Source organism: Lolium perenne, chromosome 4, assembly GCF_019359855.2.
Source record: "Lolium perenne isolate Kyuss_39 chromosome 4, Kyuss_2.0, whole genome shotgun sequence".
NCBI classification, from domain to species: Eukaryota; Viridiplantae; Streptophyta; class Magnoliopsida; order Poales; family Poaceae; genus Lolium; species Lolium perenne.
The window spans coordinates 137,082,452-137,092,090 of record NC_067247.2 but is presented as its reverse complement, the minus strand read 5'-3'; positions in this window follow the sequence as shown (position 1 = coordinate 137,092,090).

The window sequence follows — 9,639 nt, the reverse complement described above, 5'->3', positions numbered from 1 at the left end:
CGTCACAGATAACGGGACTAACTTTGACTCCAAAGAATTCCGAGAATTTTGTGATGGCAGGGGAATAAAACTGAAATTCGCATCAGTGGCTCACCCGCAAACAAATGGTCAGGTGGAAAGGATCAACGGTCTAATAGGGGACGGTCTCAAGAAGCGTCTTACAGGCGCAGAGGGAGCTTGGATCGAAGAGTTACCATCAGTACTTTGGAGTTTGCGTACCACACCTAACAGGTCAACGCAGTACACCCCATTCTTTCTGGTACATGGAGCCGAAGCAGTCCTGCCAGCTGATGTTCGATTCGAAGCACCTCAAGTGATGGCATACACGGAACCCTCTTCCAACATTGCACTACAAGATGATGTAGACCTACTAGATGAAGCCCGAGACATTGCTTTAGCCAGAACCACGGTATACCAGCAGGCGCTGAGGAACTACCACAGTCGACGAATACGCAACCGGTGCTTTAGTATTGGAGATATGGTACTTCGGCTGAAACAAAAAAGGCCCTCGAAACTCGAGCCTCCATGGGAAGGACCCTACATCGTCACCGAAGTGATACCAGGGGGAGCGTACAGGCTCAAAAATCCAACTTCGGGAAAAGATGTCGGAAATCCATGGAATATCGCACACCTGCGACGGTTCTATACATAGGGCGCGATCGTTTTTTATTATTTAAATAGCCTTTAAAGTTGCTTTTCCTTATGAATAAAGTTTTAATCAGGTTTTCTGCCTCCTTTCTTCAATTTAGGCCCTACCACCTGAACAGGTCGACCGCGGCCCCTACCTTCGGCTCTTACTCCCATCGGGAGCGCTGGCCTAGAAAACACGCAGTGTCATTAATTAAATACTCTCAACGGGAGTTAAGATTAGTGACACACAAAAAGAAAACAACCAATCCAAGCCTCGAGAAAATACGCGAGTGCTGCAGTCGATGGTTACATTATCACAAAATAAGGCTCAAACCGGTGCACCGCGTGACGATGCCAAGCGTCTAATTCCCTCGACTAAGTCGACGGGTCTCGCTTTTACAAAACTTACACAAAGTCTTCGCAATAACATTGCGTAATCCAACGAAGTCGTCGGGAGAGCAGGTTGAACTGATCACTCAGCCGCCCCCGACAAATAAAATATCAATCGAATTAACATAGCATGCAACGTACGCAATAAATTTATGCAAAATAATCTTATGCGGGAACTAAGGCTATTACATTCATAGTCGAGCTCCCCGGTCCCAATGGGCCTTCAGGTCATTCTCAAGGCACGACTCCATCCGAGAAACAATGGTGTATGCAGGACCTCTAGCGGCATCATAATACTGGCCTAAGCTCCTCTCGGTGTTTGCTACGGCTCCCAAGTCTAGAGATGGATGACATGCCAATATTGAAGCAAAAGCAACCTCCGCACCAGCCAGGAGTTCCTTCCGCACCAGCTGTCGAATCCTTTCGGGAGACTTGAATCGGGTGAACAAGGCAGATAAGCTTTCGGGTGCTTGATCCAGAGGAAACAAGGTCTTCCAAACCATCGTAAGATGAGTGTGGAACTTATCAAAGTAATAATGCGCTTTCCCCACCCAATACTTAAACTTCGCCATGACAACAGCCTCCGGACGATGCTGCCACAAACCGTGATTCGGGTGCGCAACATCAGTCATTGCCTCAACCTCTTCATGGATCTTCTTGTTCTCCTCAGTCACATCTGAAGCTACGACTGGAAAGGAATAAGAACCAGTTAAGGGAATATTCAAAACTTCGGCAGAAAGTAGAGCATGGGTTAATACTTACAGCCCAAACTTTCGGTAGCAATATGGAGACCATCAAGAGCGTACTGTTCGATAGCTGTCGCTATCTCCCCCTTTTTCTTCATCAAGGCCGCCATCGCACGAAGAGAAGTGATGTCTCTGTCTAAACTAGAAACTTGGTCACGCAAGCGGCGAACGAGGTTTGACTCATCGCTACTTGAAGGATTCAGAAAAAGCTCAGCACGCGAAGAAGACGGAGGAATCTGCAGTGCAATCCTTAAATCAGACTAGTATTAAAATAAAAATACCATCGGGAGCGCTGGGCATATGTGATACATTCAAAAGCATGTTCAAATTGGCAACAGAGCCAAAATAAAATTAGACTACGACGAAGTTACGACTGATCTTATTTACAACAAGTCGAATGAAAGGTTCAAGGATTCGCTGATGACGAGCCAGGGGCAGATTCGGGAGCAGGCTTGGCTTGAGCTTCATCCACCAGCTTCAGAAGTCGGTTGGCACAAGTAACTGCCGATCGCTTGTAAGGTTCAAGGTCGACTAAATGATTGTCGTTATCAACATGCAACGCCTTGGACAATTCCTCCAAGTCTGACCCCATCCCATGGCCCATGAGCAATTGGAAAGTAAGAACTGCCCCAAATAAACGGCTACGGCGTTTCAATACCTCCACAGGCTCGGAAGGGTCAACAAGGAAAGAAGCCGCCATCTCGTCGAGAGTCTTGTCCTCCTTCATCTTTGGGAAGATCATCGAGTATAACCTCGACAGCGCTCCTTTGGCCTTTTTTAAAAGATCAAGCACTTGGACATTGGACTCGGCAGCAAGTGACAAGGCGTCGGCTATAGAGTCCTCCCGAAGCTGGTGACGTCGGGTGACGGTTAAGTCAGCAGCGTCTGAAAAGAAGACAGATCAGTAATCAATGATAGAAACACCAAGACGGAAAACGGTGAACTATGAATTTTACCTAACAAATCCCTGATAGACTCACGAAGAGCGCCTTCCTTCCTGTCGATCGCGGCCGCCGATGCGCGCTTGGCATCTTGCTCATCCTTCAGTCGCTGCTTCAGCTTCCTCACTTCCTCCTTCAGCAAGACGTTCTCGTTCTTGGCGTCAGTGGCAAGCCTGTTGGCCTCAAGCACCTGATCAGCCGAAGATCTGATAGTCTTTCGAAGTTGGGAGTTTTCGGTTTCTAGTCGAGTAAACTCTTCAGCAAACTCCGCCACAGCATCGACTGTGGCATAAATTGGCTACGGCGAAATAAGGTCATAAGGATTCAGTCGATATAAAGAAAAACTTGGCAAAGTGGAGCAGGTTGAATACTTACATGGTCACGACCAGCCGATGAAGTAGGAACGTCGCCAGGAGGAATAACCGTCGACATTGGAACCTTCTCTACAACTGTTCGCGAGGGAGGCGTCGATTTCGTGGGAGAAGGATTGGATTCCCTGGCTGATGCAGCTCTCTCGGAGACAAATTTGGCCCTCTTCGCAAGAGGGACTTCATCATCATCATCATCAGAGCTACTTAAAAACAGTGCACACTTAGCACGCAAGATGATGGGAAATAAATCGAGAAAGGAGTAAAAGACACTCACGGGTCAAGGTCATCTTCGCCTGCAAAGAAGCTTGTTGAACTCTTCATGACGGGAGGTGGCGTGGCAGTTTCATCGGCATCATTATCTCCTCCGCTGGGACTTGATTCAGCCGTAGTGATAAATTCATCGTGCACCTGCTTCCGACGCCTACTCCTGATGTAGGCATCGTCTTCAGTAGCCTCTTCCTCTTGGACGTCGCTATCCTCAAGGGTGTGCGGGGCCTCCTCGGTTCCGTCAGAATCCTCGTCGTCATCCTCTAGTACCACACCGCTTTCGGGTGTAGGAGGATAGCATCGGGCAGCAGCGAGCGCCTGCCGAAGGAAAAGAAGTTTGTGAGACACGACGGATAAAAAAATAATAATAAATAATAACAGCCGAAGAAAAGAAACAAGACAAAGGATTACCTCAGTTGGAGGATGATCAGAATCATAAGTAGAACGAGCCGATGTCAGGACGATGTTGTCCCTCATACTAAGGCACGTTAAGCGGCGGACTTCGTCCCGGAGGTCTTCAGCCGAAAGTTCGGCAGAGCTAACTCTGGACTCATCCTCCTTGCCCGTGTAAAGCCACAGCTGGTGGGGGCGAGACATTAACGGTTGCACTCGACGTTGGAGGAACACCGAAACAACCTCAGTACCGCACATTGTCAGGCCTCCCGTGTTCTTCAGAATGACTATTTGGTCGAACAGCCTGTCGGCTGTCAATCTCTCTTCGGGAGAAAGAATGTTTTGCCAAGATTTCTTTGGCTTAGCTATCAGCCTATCTTCAAAGGGAGGAAGGTTTACGCGTCGCCCAGGCACTAACGGGTCTCACAGGTAAAACCACTTGTTGCGCCAGCCTTGGACGGACTCCTTCATTGGATAATCAAAGTAGTCGACTTCCTTCCTAACAACAAAGCCAACGCCACCGACGACGGGGGGGCCGTTGCTGTCATTATGGCGCTTCACGTAGAAGATCTTCCTCCAGAGACCCCAGTGAGGGTCAATGCCAAGGAAGGCTTCGCAGACAGTGATGAAGATAGAAAGGTGGAGGATGGAGTTTGGGGTTAGCTGCCAGAGCTGAATCCCGTAGAAGAAAAGAAGAGAGCGAAGGAATTCGTGCGCTGGAAGAGAGAGGCCACGAAACAAAAAAGCAGTGAACATGACGGTGAAGCCCTTTGGGGGCTTTGGGCGAGAAACTGCACCTGGAAGGCGAATATCGTCCTCAGACGCGGAGATGAATCCAAGGGCCCGCAGTTTGTTGATGTCGCGGTTGGAAATGGCGGAGGCACTCCAATCACGGCTAACTTTGGCCGCGTCCGAAGCACTAGCACCCTTCTTCTTACCCATGGCGCTTGAAGCTTCTGAGGGAAGGATGCGGGAAGAAGGAGAGGATGCGCGAAGGAGATGAGCAGTAGGAGGTGTAAAAAAGTAAAAAATGAGGAAGCCCTCTATTTATACCATAAGGATTAACATGAGATCGTGGCCATAACTCCGTGGGCGTCGTGGGAGTTGGAGCGAATCTAGCTGTACACGTGGCGCTTGAAAACAGGATGGAACCGGCGGCCCATTATTCCCACGTCGCGTGAAAATCGAGGAAACGCCTCGGTCGTTGCGCGTGCACTGGTCAAAACCTAAAAACTGCCTGCGCAGAACTAGGGTGGGCCCGGGGGGTCAAGTCTTGTCAATCAGGTCACAACAATGGCGTGTCATCAGTGACGTCATGGGCACTGTTGATTACATACGAAGAGATAAGAAAGTATCGGGTGATCAACTTGAGCTTACGCACGGATTGCGAGCATCCGCACCTAGGCTCGGGGGCTACTCCCATCGGGAGCGCTGGCGCGCACCCGATAGAATAAAAGACTCGAAGGAAAAACATGACTCGAGTCTGCAGCTGGACGTAAGCGCCCATGCTCAGACTCGGGGGCTACTCCCATCGGGAGCGCTGAATGCGCACCCGATAAATTTTTTTTTCGCACTCCAGGATCATGCCCGGGGACTTGATTCTGTGTAGGGTAACGTTGTTTTGCCATCGGCAGTTAACCAACAAAAGTTGGGCACATTATTCGTTATCCCTTGCATAAAGAAAATGTATCGGATGGTCTACAAAGACTTGCAGGAAAAACTTCGGCAGAAGAAGATGTTCGAGTAGTACAACTTGAGTCTACGCACGGATTGCAAGCATCCGTACCTAGACTCGGGGGCTACTCCCATCGGGAGCGTTGACGCGCACCCGATAGAAGATAAAAGATAGAAGATAGAAGAAAGGCAAGGATGATCGAGGAGAAGAACTTCGGAAGAAGACATGCTCTAGTCTCCACCCGAACTATGTTCGGCTAGACACTCGGGGGCTACTGACGTGGGCATTACCCTTCGGGTAATCAATGTTGCTCTACCCTACACAGTCCAACTGGAGGCCCATGAAGGTACCCAATGGCAAGATGGGCCACTAGGACGGTGCGGCGGAAGATTGCTTGGAGTACAAGGCACGGAAGAAGCCGAACAAGGAAAGATCGGAGATAGATCTACTGTAAACCTACTCGTACTCGATTAGACCTCTCGGGACCCGGCCATCTATATAAAGGCCAGGAGAGGGGTTATCGAGGGGGACAATCAACCTTAGCAATATTAGCCAGCAGAAGCTTAGAACTAGGTTACCCTAGCAACTAGCATCTCGACGAGATTACAGCTGAACTATTCGGCACCCCATTGTAACCTGTTTTCATCATAATCAAGAACAGACAGGCAGGACGTAAGGGTTTTACCTCATCGAGGGCCCCGAACCTGGGTAAATCGCTCTCCCCGCTTGTCTGTGAACCGATGTCTCGTGTCAGCTTGCAGGATTCCACCAACCCTAAGCCCCTATCGGAGGGCATTGCCGAGGAGCACCCTCGACAACAGCTGGGCTGGATAGGTGCTCCCAGGGCCCAAAAAGAGAGTATGAGGACAGGAAATAAAATTAGTTTTCTATGGCAAATATAGAGTAAATTCTTTCTTTTACCCCCATAGTTTGCCACAATAACTACCCAATAAGAGAACAAGAGAAAAGGGGTGAGTCTACAATATAGTCCTAGTGATTTTTTGTCAATTCAGTACATTAAAAAAGAAAATTGAGGGAAAATTACATTTTCCTCGTCGAAGGTCACGTACCTGGTCCACAGAAACGAAGGTGGGCGGGGCAGAAACAGACGAAGCAAGTCGTTCTCATCCAAGGTCACGTACCTGCAAGGGATGTAAGCAACTCGTAACACACTTGCGATCAACCCGAAGAAAAAGCAACTGACATAAGGTCGGAGGATGCTAATCTTGAATTATTACTGACCTAAAGAACTCCACAATTAGGCTGGGGTAAATTGAACTGTGGTGCTAGCTATTGGGAAGAAGATGGGGAGCTGTTCTCAGGAATGAAACAGGTAGCTGTTCTGCTGACTGCTTGGGGAATTCACATGGAAAACGACAGGCTGCCATATCTTGGTGAGCTGCGCAACTCCTTTGTATGTTGTTAGTTTGTTACAAATGTGAATATTTCTGTTCAATGCTAGCTAGCATCTCTATACTGCATTAAATATTAGAATATTCATGGACAAAATCTACCATCCTCCTTTCAAAGGGAGTACTACCTTCTACCGCAGTTTCGTCCCCGCCGTGGGTGTGCACTTCGAGGGAAGTATGAGATATTTAATTTCTTTCATTCGTCTCTTTGCAATGTAATAGAGCATGCATTTGGAGTCTTGAAGCAGAAGTGGCGTATATTGAAGGCAATGCCAAGTTTCTCACCTCGTACACAGAAGCATATCATTATGGCTTGTATACATTGCACAATTTTATTCGTGATAGCAAATTGTATGACCATAAGTTTGATAAGTGTGATAAAGATGAGGATGATCTACCTGGAGCAGCATGTGCAGCACTACAAACACAATGGGATGACGAGCCAGAAGTGGAGAATGAATAGTCCATGAACAATGTTCGGAGTAGGATCGCGTTCTAGGATCGTTGATGCTTTGCTTATGGCGAGGGAGCAATAGAATATCTATGTTGATCGAGAACATTATTATGCGAAGCATGTCTTCTACGTGTGTTTATCTTGTAATTATTTGAGGACATCACTTTCTATTCATATTATCTATAAGTATGGAACATTGTTAAAAAGTTATAAATATTATCCCAAAATGGCGATTTACATATCAATTGGTGCACATCAATGTTTTCTGATCAATTCGCATATAAACAGTCTCTCTGTCTCTCAGGGGCATTACAGATATTTCTAGCAAAGCCCACAGTTCACAGTTGCCACAACCAAACAACTACCAGATAATCCACAGTTGACAATTCACATCAGCTTTTCCACAGTTCACAGTTTACAACAGCTTTTCTGGAATCCACGGTGCAGATATGAAGCTAGTGTGTTAATTCAGTGGCAAGCTTCGAGTCTCAACAAGTGTGGTTGTGTATTTTGTATTATTAAGATGTCAAATTGGACCAGTATGGTTTTCTTACGAACCACTTATTTCATCAGTCTTTGCCCGGTCAATTCTTCTCTCAGTATCCCAGTCTATTAGTTACTTGCAATGTTCAAGAAATCGTTAATTGTTAACTTATCAGTCTGCCCCAAAACGGAGATTAATTGATTATCAACCAATTAATCGATTTTATCGGTCAGTCATTTATCGGCTTATTTTTTTGTAAATCCTAATTTTTTGCACTAAATTTTCTATAATATGCTATGTAAAAATAATATTAAACATAAGTATTACCTTGATTCCTTGCATTTGAATCAATAGGAATGGAAATTTGGAGCTAATGCATCATTCCCCAAGATAATAAGATGAAAATATCGACTGCTAGACCGAATTTGAAAGAAACTCTACTGAAAATTGGCCGAAATATCAGCCATCAGACTCAAAACCGGACGAAATATTGGCTATCAGACTGAAAATTAGCCAAAATATCGGTGCAACGATAAATTAGCCGATATGCTAAAATCTTATTGGCTACCATCCAATTCATGATAAATCAGTCAATAAATCGGTATCTCGGACGATTTTTTGAACAATGGTTACTTGTTTGCAGTTTTATCTGCTCAGTCATCTTCAATCTCCCAACCTCAGTTAAATTTTCTCTTTTGACTTGATTTTCTAGTCTTTCTTTCAGTCTCTTCTTCTCAATTTTGTTTGCTCAATTTTATGGAGGTTATTTGGAGCGGCCTTTGGTTTGCTCACATGCCAACCGTTTGAAAAAATGTTCAAACAAACGTTGTTGTTTGCTATATGCCTGGTAAACTGATATACTATATGGTCTAATTAGCATGTGCACGCAGTCTTACAGTTGGCTGTTTTCAGTAAGTAATATACTCGGACCTGATAATTCCATTAACCCTGTTTTCTGCTTATGTAGTACCTTGCTATTGAACCATCCGCTTGTAATTATTGCAAGTACCATCCATATGCTTTTGGAGAACGTGGGCATCTTATCATTAAGCAGTTGCATCTGAGTATATCACTGTCCTTAAAATTTTTCTCTTGGCTTGAGAATTTACTTAGCATATAGCAAATGTTTTGAGATGCTTCTATTTCTTTGTGCAACATCAAGATATCCGCAAGATCCGTATTTTTTTCGAAATGGGGAAGACCCCGGCCTCTGCATCAATTGATGCACACAGCCCTTTATTGCATAGTTTATGTTTCAAAGTTTACACCACAAGGATCACACAAAGTGTTCATAAAAATCAACCAGCGGAAAAGAATAAGCAGAACAAAACGCCTATGCATCTTGTAATCGTCTAGAAAGCCACCAGCCAGCCTGGTTGAAGATATCCCGTGCAACCGTCTCCAGACGGGTGCACCCAGAATTCATATGCGCATGTTGCGTCTCCGGTAGTAGGAAAGACCACTCGTGGATCCAATGGGTAGCCATGCGGATAATCAGTAGAAAATGAGCATTTCATTTTCTGTTAAATATAATATCATTCCTACAACTCCATAAGGACCACACAATAGCACAAGTTCCTACTCGAATTCGTGCTTTGGTATCTTTATCAGCCACATTCAACCAATTACCAAACATATTCGTATAATTTATTGGCGGGGTAATATTAACGGTAATATGACCTACCCTCCAAACAAGACGAGAAAAGGGACACTCAAAAAAATAAATGGTTGATTGACTCGTCGTGGTCACAAAAGACACATTTCGTACAACCATTTCAATTACGTGTTGATAGATTATTTTCGTGAGAATTACTTTCTTGTGTAAGAACCACATAAAAATCTTAACCTTTAGCGGTACCTTTAATTTCCAAATATA